This window comes from Limulus polyphemus, unplaced genomic scaffold, assembly GCF_000517525.1.
Source record: "Limulus polyphemus unplaced genomic scaffold, Limulus_polyphemus-2.1.2 Scaffold2047, whole genome shotgun sequence".
NCBI classification, from domain to species: domain Eukaryota; kingdom Metazoa; phylum Arthropoda; class Merostomata; order Xiphosura; family Limulidae; genus Limulus; species Limulus polyphemus.
In genome coordinates this window covers 59,669-72,083 of record NW_013667657.1, presented here as the reverse complement: position 1 = coordinate 72,083, position 12,415 = coordinate 59,669, and the positions used below count along the sequence as shown (strand labels likewise).

General features: G+C 33.5%; 1 pseudogene; it reads right to left on the bottom strand.

Moving 5' to 3' along the window:
* Positions 1-2,694: 2,694 nt before the first annotated feature.
* The window catches only part of LOC106465771, a 63,698-nt pseudogene continuing 53,977 nt past the window's right edge, over positions 2,695-12,415 (bottom strand).

The following is a 12,415-nucleotide window of genomic DNA, read 5'->3' as shown; positions in this document are numbered from 1 at the left end:
ATGTTAATGTGGGTTTACAATCCTCTTCACCCCATTATTGATTTATTTGACATTTAAAGATGGCGCCACGTCCTTACACCAAAAAACAAAACAACAAACGTCTTCTATATCTCAGAAAGTGTGCTAGCACTCTCTATGGAGAAATGCAATGAAAACAATGGCCAACACTATTGCAATATTACATAAACTCAGCTGAAGTTTCTACTCAAACAGCCACAATAATGCTGATATAAAAGATCGTTTCTTGAGTTATACCCACATCCTACATTGATCCGTGATCTTTCAACTTTGGCCAGTAAGATATTTCTACGGCCAATGACTATCAATTAATTAACTACGTGAAACACTATGAAAAGACATTAAGAGCTGGGTGTTGAAAGCGAGTAACAGAAAGCACGCCTACCACCGCTACTTTGGCCTCTACCTCTTGATAGCTAGGTATTAGTTACATGGGGACATGGTTTTGTATGAGGGGTTTGTCATCGTGTGAAGGGCAGCAGTTAGTTTTTGTTTCTCTCTGCTTTACTGTAGTATTTAAATGCTAGGGATGATAATATTTTGTTGATTGTTTGTATGTTGCATGTTTTATGTAGGTATTCTGTTAATAAGCATGATACACTCAAAATTGTTCCACTTAAGACTTACTCACTTAATGTAGCTACACACTGTAAAGACTTACTCACTTAATGTGGCTACACACTGTAAAGACTTACTCACTTAATGTGGCTACACACTGTAAAGACTTATTCACTTAATGTGGCTACACACTGTAAAGACTTACTCACTTAATGTAGCTACACACTGTAAAGACTTACTCACTTAATGTGGCTACACACTGTAAAGACTTACTCACTTAATGTGGCTACACACTGTAAAGACTTACTCACTTAATGTGGCTACAGGCTGTAAAGACTTACTCACTTAATGTGGCTACATGCTGTAAAGACTTACTTTGAACAATGGGGTAACTTCAGGAAAAATCGAGCCAATTTTCTTCTCCTGTCAACCCGGTTACTCAACGATAAGCCTAAGGACTTATAACTCTAAAATTCTGGGCTCGATTCTTGCGGTTGGCAGACCATAAATATCTCATTGGGTATCTTCACACTTAACAACAGGTCAGGATTTCTTAGTACAAATGAAAATAGTTCTAAGTTGATAAACGCCCTTAATTCGGTATTTGGATTAGTAAATAATGATACTTAATTAAGATTTTAGGTAAGTTAAATCTATCGCAAATAATATTTACACAAACAAAATATTTTCTTAGTGCTTTTGTAAACTTGAAAATTACGAAAAACTGTACCCTTCTTTAAACAGTTATTTTCATACTAACTGTTTTGCAAAAAAAAAAAAAAATAAGACATTTGTCTCTGTCTGTATATTTTATTTATAAAAAAATACTCAATTGTTATTCTTTTGCTGTTTAAGACTAAAAATTACTGAAGTTAATTTATCCTCAGTGATAAACTAATAATATGTATTCTTTGATGACATTGAATCGTCAAAGGTGAATTTGAAAAACGCATTAAAACATGATAATGAAGACGAAACACTTACTTCTGTATATTGTTTAATTATATGAGAGACTGCCTTTTACTTCACTAGATGTCAGGCTGACATCTTTTTTAATTCTATCACTTAGTTACAATAATCAATTTATTACTATTTTTTTCATACATAACGATATACACATATAATCTCCGAGATCAGATTCATAACATACGTATAAGATTATATGGTATATTCTGTTATATTTAATATCTCTCTGTAACAGTTTAACCAAATAACTTTATTTTTTAGATTTGTTTATCTTGTAAAGCAAAATCTATAGTTTGTTTTGATATCAAAATAAAATTACTATACCGTATAATTTAACACAGTCTTTGTAAAGACACATAATTTTCATTATGACTGTAAAACAAACAAAAAAGAAGACATATCCTTTTCACTAAGCTCGGCGTATACAAAGTATATAGCGATTGTTATTGAACCGCATGAAATACGCAGAACTTTTACTTAAATATATGAATATGAATAAACAGATTAAATATATGTAAATGTTACAGAATGGAAGAAGTATACACGGAAGTTACTGAACTGAATGAGATACACCTGATTATCACTAAACAGATGAAATATGCAAGGTTGTTACTACAAAATATTTGTAAAATAAACATTATTATTATTGAATAGGGAAATAGAAGTAATTGTTACTAAACAGGGGAATAAACATAATTATTACAGAACAGAAGAAAGAAACATAATTGGTATTGAGTAGAGGAAATTAACATAAATGACTGGTAAAATATGCACGAGTGGTGATGAAGTAAAAATAATAATTGTGGATGTTTTACGAAGTAAATAAAGCAAGCATGGATGTAATGAAGTAAAACACAAACGTGGGTATTAATGAATAAAGAATAATTGTGGATGTTAATGAATACAGAAAATAAATATGGGTTTTGGTCAAGCAATAAAATAAACGTGGGTGTTTATGAAGCAAAACGTAACAGTAACGTGTATGAAGTAAGAACGTAACCGTGGATTTCAAGAAGTAAATAAAATAATAACCTCAGATGTTAATGAAGTAAATGTATAACCGTCGTTGTTAGAAGATGAATAAAACAGTTGTGGGTGTTAATGATAAAATAAACATTATTCTTTGTAGTGATAAATTGAGGAAACCAAGAGCAGGTTTTGAAGAAAAGCCTTTAATACAGAATTTGAGAAAAATTGTTTCATTAAATAACTTCAGTAATGAAGTCGAAAATTGTGAACAAGTTGTTTAAAAGCGACAGTAACTGTTTTAACAAATAAATTCTCGTATGAGAACATCGTTATGATGGAAAACACAGAATTATTTGTTGAAATTTTGACTACTTGAAAACGGATTTTTTTAACCCTTTTTTTAGCATACATTTTAGTTATTGGTATAAGTGTTTCTTTGTAAATACTAAATAATTCAACAAAAGAACGCTAGGGTCCAATTTTACATTCGAGACTTTCTCGCAATCTTCACTTAATTACTTTGTCTACACTATCAACAAACGATAAACAAAAATACCATAAAATATAATATAAAATAATAACAGTCTGGACCTTACGATCACACAACAGCAGCACAATTGTTATAAAAAGTTAGCTTCAAAACGAAAATGTGCGAGATCAAAGGCATGTATCGTACATTTGATCACAACCTGTAACACGTGAGAATTAAGGAAGCATACTTGTTGACGAAAACACGAAATTAAACATGCCCATTATTTTCAGACGAAACCATACAATGAAACATGTCTGTTATTTTCAGACCTTAACTAGTTCCTTGTTATTAATGTTGTTCTGGCTGAAACTTCTTTAGCTGATACCACTAACATGCCTTCAAAAACGCTACATCTATTTTACTAATATCATTTCAGTTGATAATAAACACAAATAACCATAAAAAGAGTGGCATTATAGTCAAAAAGTAAAATGTTGTAAAGGATAAATTTGATAACAAATTTCCAGAAATTAAATATTACAACCCCACAAATTCAATATTGGTAATTTCTGTAAAGACACTCGACGTAGATTAATATACATATATATATATTTATTTAAATAGATTCCCATTTCAAATTACTCTCAGAGTCAAACAATGTTTCCTTCATGGGGTACAGCGAGAAAGAAACCTTCTTCATTAAAAATGAAAAACAACTACACAGTGATTTTACTAACAACGAATTAATTTTCTTCCATAGTTGTTTACAACGATGGTTACTTGGCATTAGGTGTTACTCCTCAAAATTTCCCATATTCTTCATGGGAAAAAAACCTTGCCATTTTTCACTTATAGCTAAGAAATAAATAATATTTTTACTTGAATAAATACCTGAGAAACCACTTTGATGATTTTATACCTTGTGGAACCCGGCTTGTAGATGTACAATATCGATATTCAAATTATTTTATTTTCAGTTCGAATAACATTATATACATACTGACGAAATATGTGTTGAAATTAATCCAACATACAGTCACTAACGACATTACTTAAACCTAGCCAAACTTCATGATTCTAACCACAATTTCAACTGCAAACAACTCAGTCAATAATGGAATTATACAAATGTTTTGAAGCCTGGGTTATATTTTCACCAGTTGAGAAATTTTACATTTTCTCAAGTGTGTTCTTAAATATATATTATTATCAAGTTTACGTCTCCCAAATGACAATGGGAAAAATTTAGAACTGAACAAGCCATGTTCGTTATAATTGGTATTACTTAATGACTCAGATATCTCACTGGATGAACTTACCAAACCTAACATTCCTTCCAGTTTCTAACTGAGCATTGTTTAACAACTTAAAAGCAAAGGAAAACTCCTTCGACAAACTTATACAACCTTCTTCAAATTTTGTCTTTAGCTAAGAACATTCACCAAGGTTTAACCGATCCTAGTTTAAACAACAACATCATAAGATTAAACTGATTCTATCTGTCTACAAGTAAATAAACCTATTTATTTTCAATGATAAAGTTGAATTTTAATACTAAAGATCATATATATATATATATGATAAGTTTTGAAGTCTAAGTATGTTATGCAACAAGGGTAATTTAAACACGCTTATTTAACCCTCTTCGTTGCTACTGTTTTTAAAATAAAACATTTATTCTTTCACTCTGCCTAACCGGAGAATAACAAAAAGTAAGATAATTAAATGATTGTGTTTCAGCGACGAATTAAGAAGTGGACCAGAAAGACTACACGAATAGAAATAAAGACACGTTTTTCTCTAACTTGCAGCAAGTGTATTTAAATCTTCGTATATCTCCAGCTGGCTCTCAAAGTCGCTTTATATTAATAGGTTCTTACTAGTTTTATTAATGGGTTTGTTTTCTAGACGTAGAACTGCCTACAGCTATAAAGCATAAATACAATTTAGAGATATTAAAGCGACTCGAAGAATATTATACAGGATAAAGAGGACAACTTTCAGCTTTCTTTTAAAAGTTTTCATGTGACTTAACGTTTACATACATTAATTAAACTTATATTACTATACATACCAGAAAATCTAATTTTCAATTTTTGTATTTTGCCTGTTAAAAATGCCTTTAAACTCTATGCATTTGAGGATCATACCAGAACATATACATTAATTTGTGTGCACATTTATTCCCTTGTAATAAGAAATTCCGTGGACTTCATTATGGCAGTAAACCTTTCCTTAAAGTGAGCTTTATCAGTAATGTAGGAAGACATCTATCGGAATGGACCTTCTTCATTCACTGTATATACTTTTCGAAGAGAATGTTAGCCACAAACTTTAAGTTTTGCACGACGACATTGCGATTTTGAAGCTACATTACGGATGTGTGCTCTTAAGGTTGACTAGTTATTAAATATCTAATTTATTATCAGTCCTTTTTAAGCACGGAAATTGACTTGATTAGAAATCAAGTTATTAGCACAACAGAGGTTATTTAGAACTAATGGTTCAGTTCGGCTAAGTTAATGTAAAAGTCAAGTAAAGATAACAAACTTGATACTATATATTTTATGCTGTCAGTCTTTGTTAATATTCTTATAAAATATACTCCTGGTAACATTGTACCATTATTTTGCTCTAAAACCTTTCTTTACTGAAGTTCTGGACTACGTAATGGTGCCCGAAACTAGATAAGAATAACACTCAATTCTATGGGGCGAGGGCAAAAAATATTATTTAAAAAACGTATTTCGGCAGAGATAACATGTTATACTTTCTAAGAAGTTAACTTAACAGTTAGATAGATCTTAAGGATTATTTTTGCTTAATTGTAAAATATCACACAGAGAAGCATAAAATGGGACACACCCATCATATTTTCCAAGCTGAGCTTTGATTACATTTCACTCGCATATAGATGAAAAATACACTGAGCAGGCTCACTGTCTCTAGAGCCAAAAGATAAAAACTGACCCAGGAGAGGAGAGACCAAATACTAAATACCCCGATAAGGAAACGGTCCTAGACAAAATGTTTGACAGCCTGAAAAACAAATGAAAAGTCCTTAAATATGTATATCCTAAAGAACAGTTTTCAAGTAAGAAAGTATATACTAATCTTGTCAAAAATGATATTTAATACGGTTTAACTGGATTCAAGTGTTTCCCACGACACCCATTTTCCTAATGATTTGTTCTCCAATTTACACATAAACTCAACCTTTTAAAAATACAAAAATTTATGTTGTAAGTAAAAACATGTACTAACAAAAAGGAGGAGAACGGAATATTTGAACGTATATCAAGACCCCCTTTACCATATTAGGTACTGTAGAACGAACCAAATTGTAAGGTGCAGGTCCATTCCTTTTAGATTCAAGATTAATATAACAGAAATATTTTGCTGAGAGCTGAAAACCAAAATTTGAGGTTTCCATCTTTCGAGTTCTCACATTAAAGCCTGGTTCTAGAATATGCTGAGCTTTTATCAGATTTCCACCTACTGATCGTTTAGTTATATTTAACAATAACTGTCTGTTGCCGAGTAAAAAAGATACTAATAAAAAAAACACGTTTATTTAGTCTTTTCATTAACTGATATTAATATAGAAGTTATGTGTTCAAAAAAAGAAACTTAAGGTACCACCGGAAGAGTACTTATGACGTTACACACACTATTGAGTTGTACATTCCTCTGTATTCAAATATGTTTTAAAACTATATATCGAAGAGTCTTAAAAGATAGATCATGTAATTCTTAAATCACGAATATCTATTTTCTATCCATTTTTTTTTAGTTTTTGCTAAATCATACTTTATATCTTATTTATGATATAACAAGGTGCTTTATCGATGCTTCGAGATGAAATAAGCACTATTACAAAATGATTAGAAAACTATTGTTTTGTTTCTTTTCAAATATATTTCTAGACTGAACCTACTATGTATATTTGTTGTGATACCATTTTCCACCTGGTGAAGGCTACCTGCAATAAGAAGCAGAAAATCGACCCCTTGATACTTGAAATACACAAAGACTGAAACTTTTTGACAACTTAAATAGGCATCCTTTAGTTAGAACTAATTGCGATACGCAATTACTCCTGACGTGAACAACCTATTCTGGATTAATTAAGGATTAATATAATATGACCAGTTGTGAAGGTGTTTCTAGAAATGTAATGACCATTGAATAATTGATCAAAAGTTATTCTTTGGATCATATCATCGTTGAAGAACTGATCAAAAGTTATTCTTCGGATCATATCATCGTTGAAGAACTGATCAAAAGTTATTCTTCGGATCATGTCATCGTTGAAGAACTGATCAAAAGTTATTCTTCACATCATATCACCGTTGAATAACTGATCAAAAGTTATTCTTCACTTCATATCACCGTTGAATAACTGATCAAAAGTTATTCTTCGGATCATGTCATCGTTGAAGAACTGATCAAAAGTTATTCTTCACATCATATCATCGTTGAATAACTGATCAAAAGTTATTCTTCACATCATATCACCGTTGAATAACTGATCAAAAGTTATTCTTCACATCATATCATCGTTGAAGAACTGATCAAAAGTTATTCTTCACATCATATCACCGTTGAATAAATGATCAAAAGTTATTCTTCGGATCATATCATCGTTGAATAACTGATCAAAAGTTATTATTCAAATTCTAACACCTCAACAATGCCAACGAGTAAGACACATTATGAGCGTAAGAAAATTTACAAACCCTACAGGCAATAAATATTTGTCTTTTCTCACCAAAAGTTCCTAAAAATTTAACCAACACTCAAATATAACTACGCAGACGCATCCAGAACGTGTTAAGTATATCGTTACAATATAGTAAGCGACAATATGTATCAATTATTGTTCACAAGTTTATCAACCAGACATAGGGCATAGACAACAAACATTTCTCCTGGACTTAAATTTGAAAATTACAACAAGAATCGTAAAAAAAACTACAAAGGAAGGAGTTATAGATACTTTACAAAAACTCTACATGCATTTCTATCAGTGTGTTAACACCTACAAGTATCAGTGACCACAATCACTTATGCAGAGAAAACTATATAAAACATTTGAGAAGCAGTTCCAAATTATGATCCACCTGAAATGACAGAAAAAAAAATATATAAATTTTGGCAGCAAAACTTTTAAAATCCCCTTTTTAATAGATCTAAGCATACTTTTGAATTTTTGAATGTAATACGATTTCTTTCTTTTTTTCACATAACACGAGAAAATTAATCTCGGCAAAAATAGACGATTCTATCACAGTGGATGTGGATGTAGATTGAAAGACAAAGATCAAGATCAGTTTCAAAATGGAACTAAAGAATCCAATGAATGCTATATACTAACACTGAAATTGAAACGTGAATCTTTCAACAGTTGCCTTTTTGACTAATCAAGACGTTAAATATTCACAACACGGGATGAGTATCGTGAAATTGAAAAGAAAATCCAATTAGCGCCATCTTATAGACATTCTTATTGTCGTGTTTTGGCATCAGTTGCTAACTTCAGCTGTATAGTTTTTAGGTGGCGCTCTAGGCGACCGGTCGTATTAAGCTAGCACCAGTCGTCTTCTGAGTCACTTGGCGGAGCCAAACGACCTGTCCGTTTCGTATCGTAAGGTTCTTCTCTGCTACGATGTTTTTCGCGTCCTTTTTGTCCTGGTTTGTGACCATTTGGCAACGGCGAAGGAAGTTGGCGGGAACCTCTACCATAAGTTGCTGCTGTTTCAAAACTCAACGTCTCCTTGAGTCTATGAAGGCCTAAATGTCTTGTTTCATTATAAGGCAAAGTTGGGGCGTATTCCCGACCACTTCTATGAGTGTGTTTGTGATAAAAGTGTGGTAAACTAGCACTACTACCTGTTCGTACGTTTCGGGTCAATGAGGGGCTCGTAGGTCCCTTGCATTGAGGCGTCCTTTCCCGCCACATTCTTTGCACCTGTGTTTCGGGCATGCGCGTGGGCGAAGCGTTCACTTTAGGGAAATTGATACTGCCAGGAAACCTGTTCTGCTGAAGCACTGTAGGGGATCGTGACACAAGGGGAAAGTTTATTCGTTCCATAGAACGCACATCAAAGCGTAACGTCGATGGCTTGTTTGGGGTTTGGGGTAGTTTCCTTCCGCGGGGTCGACGTTGTAAAGGTAAACTGTGTGCAGAAGCAGGACTAGGACTGCGAGAACGCCGCTCCGTTCGTACTGTTCCATAACTCTCGCTAGGTACGGGTGTGCGACTGGGGCTGCGGCACCGCCTCTGAAGGCACATATTTCGATGCTCTGGGCTCTTATCTCGCCATCCTCTGGAACCTGGAGAAGCATTTCTTCGTCGTGTACGAATAGGGGAACGTCCACGAAGTGGAGAAGCTTGACCTTCTCCGCGGTATTTTGCTACAGTGAGAGAGACAACAAATTCGCGGAAAGATTAAATGGCATTAGATAAACATGAAATAAAATAATGTATTTTAACATTTAGTGAAAACTGTTTAACACGTGAAAATCTCTCTTGTTATCTTGTTGTCTTTTTTTCGTTGGTTGGGGAATAAGATAGACTTAGAGGCAGAAAATAATTGTAGAGTATTTTGATGTAAATGTTTCTGAACTGATAGAATTAGTTTAGTTTGTAATTAAGCACAAATCTACACAATGGGCTATCTTGGCTCTGCCCACCACGGGTATCGAAACCCGGATTCTAGCGTTGTAAGTCCGCAGACATACCGCTGTGCCACTACTAGGGGGCGAACTGATGGAAAAGTAATTATGAAGTGAATAACATCTGTTCTTTTTTTTCACAAGTGAGCGACCCATTTCCCCTTTGATTGATATTATTTTTAACTTACAGCCATCCTTACAAAAATGATAAATCAGGTTCTCTATACACTTCAGACTTCCCTGAATAAAAGATTTAGTTCCACTAGAACAAGTAGTTAAAATATAATATTTTTAAATATGATGTTTTATTCAAAATCATTCAGTATGTATAAAGAACAAGCTACCTGGTGGTATATTTTACAGTAACCTCTGACTTAATTACAATGTAGCAGCTTTCGAGATCCAAAAGCTTACCTTTATCAGGCTATGACAGCATTTAGAGATCCAAAAGCTTACCTTTATCAAACTACGACAGCATTTAGAGATCTCAAAGTTTACCTGTATTAAGCTATGACAACATTTGCAAGATCCAAAAGCTTACCTGTATCAGGTTATGACAGCATTTCGATATCCCAAATCTTACCTGTATCAGGCTATGACAGCGTTTCGAGATTCAAAACTTACCTTAACGAGGTTGTTACAACATTTCTATATCGTGAGAATTGCTTCTATCATGTTGGGGGAAAAAATTGATTTTGTCTTCATTAGATTGTAACAATGTTTCGCCATCATCATGTTGGCTTTCAGTAGATTTGAACAATGTTTTGCCATCATCATGTTGGCTTTCAGTAGATTTGAACAATGTTTCGCCATCATCTTGTTTGTCTTCATTAGTTTGTATCAACACTTCGAAAATATCACGTTGGCCTTCATGATGGTAGAGCACAATTTCAACATCCTGACGAATGCTTTCATTACAATATAATGGAGACAAACATTAAGGTCTCAAAATTTGCCTCGCGCATATCATGCAACAAGGTAGCTCGTTTTTGATTTTTTTTTTTCTCAAACATATACGACTAACATTTTGGTGGCCTACTATGCAGTATGTTTGTTTCTATTAAGTTTCAAAAAATTCGCAGCCCACAGTAATTGACATGTAAGGCTTTTCTTATGCAACCCCTGCACGTTTCAGAACCTCTTATAATGGCCCCCAGAGGCACAGTGGTATGCCTGTGGACTTACAACACTAGAAACCGGGTTACGACACCCGTGGTTGACAGAGCACAGATAGCCCTTTGTGTAGCTTTGTGCTAAATCTACAAACTAACTGCACTGAAAAAAAAAACTTAGTACTATGCGTGGCTAATGAATTCAACGACATAATAGGTCTAAACCATTTATGTATGATAGTTTCTCAGTATTAGTTTGAAAACGGTCCTTTATGAAATAGTTCACAATCCATTATTTCTTAAAAATTATCTTATCTAATACTATTGGTTAAAATTTTTAATATAAATGTTTAATTAATTATGTAAACACACATGTGATACACATACAAGAGTTATAAAGAATGCGTAATTGCAACAAAATATCCATTTTATCACTAGTGTAATACATTAATACAGAAAATATGAAATGAACTGAATAAGATGTACAATGCATGAGTATTTTATATTTGCTTTAAACAGAGAGGTACATTTGATTTTATGAAACCATAAGTTCATCAATGCATATTATGAAATATTGTTCCAACTGTCCTGTATTATACCTTACAATTCAGCCAAGTCGTTTGGTTGTTGTTTGATTATTTCAGTTTCTATACAAGTCAATGCATCCTTAACAATATTTATTTCGGAACATTGTACAGGCTCAGTCATTGTTGCATGTGTTCCGTCGACCTCTTTTATTTCCATGGATCGTTTCATCACATTCTCTGCATGCTTAAGATCATCGTCTTTCTGGAAGATGAAGTCCTGCCCAACAGGTCTTGTTCCTCAGGAAATGACAAGATGGATAAGAACCTGCTTGTACTTGTGAGCAGTCAAGTGGCCATCAATTTTGTGTAGATCTCCAACACCATTAGCTGAGATGTACTCTATACTCGTACTGATCACTAGCATGGTTTATTACAGACGTATGTTAGATGTGATATTGTTTTCCTCTCTTCCAACGAACAAACTATCGTTAAATGTTGCCAAACAATTAAAATGAAGCTTCATATGTAAAGACAATCTTCTTGCAGCTTTAATCATCTAACTGTTTGAAATCTAATGCCTATTTCCCCATTTTGGTTTAGTTATTTCTCCAAATCAGTGGTGTTTGAGCAGCTTTACACTTTCTGCTAATGTGTTTCTTACTGTTCTGGAGGTAACATTTGCATCTGTATCTACTTGGCGGACCAGACGTTGGCAAGATCTTTATTGGATTGTTGTGTGTATCACACTGTGAATTACGTACGTCACCTTTGAAGAGTTTTGGTTTCTACCTCTCTTCCATCATCAAAAGTGGTAGTTTCACGTACTCTCTTCAGAGTTTCCATACGGTTCTTACTGAAACATGAAATTTTACAGTAGCTGTCACCAGACAAAACTTTGATTTCTACACGTTAGTACATGTGGTGTTTCTGTGCTGAGAACCATGAATAAATCACAACAGTAATTTTGGGAAAATCATGACCGTCAGTACTTTCCTAAACATTAATCTGGTGTTGCACTGTCTGATAGGTTGTATGACAGCCACTCACTGTGTGAACTTTCAACACGTGACTTTGATGCAGTTCATTTTCGTACAATAGAGAGGAGCAGTCTCCTA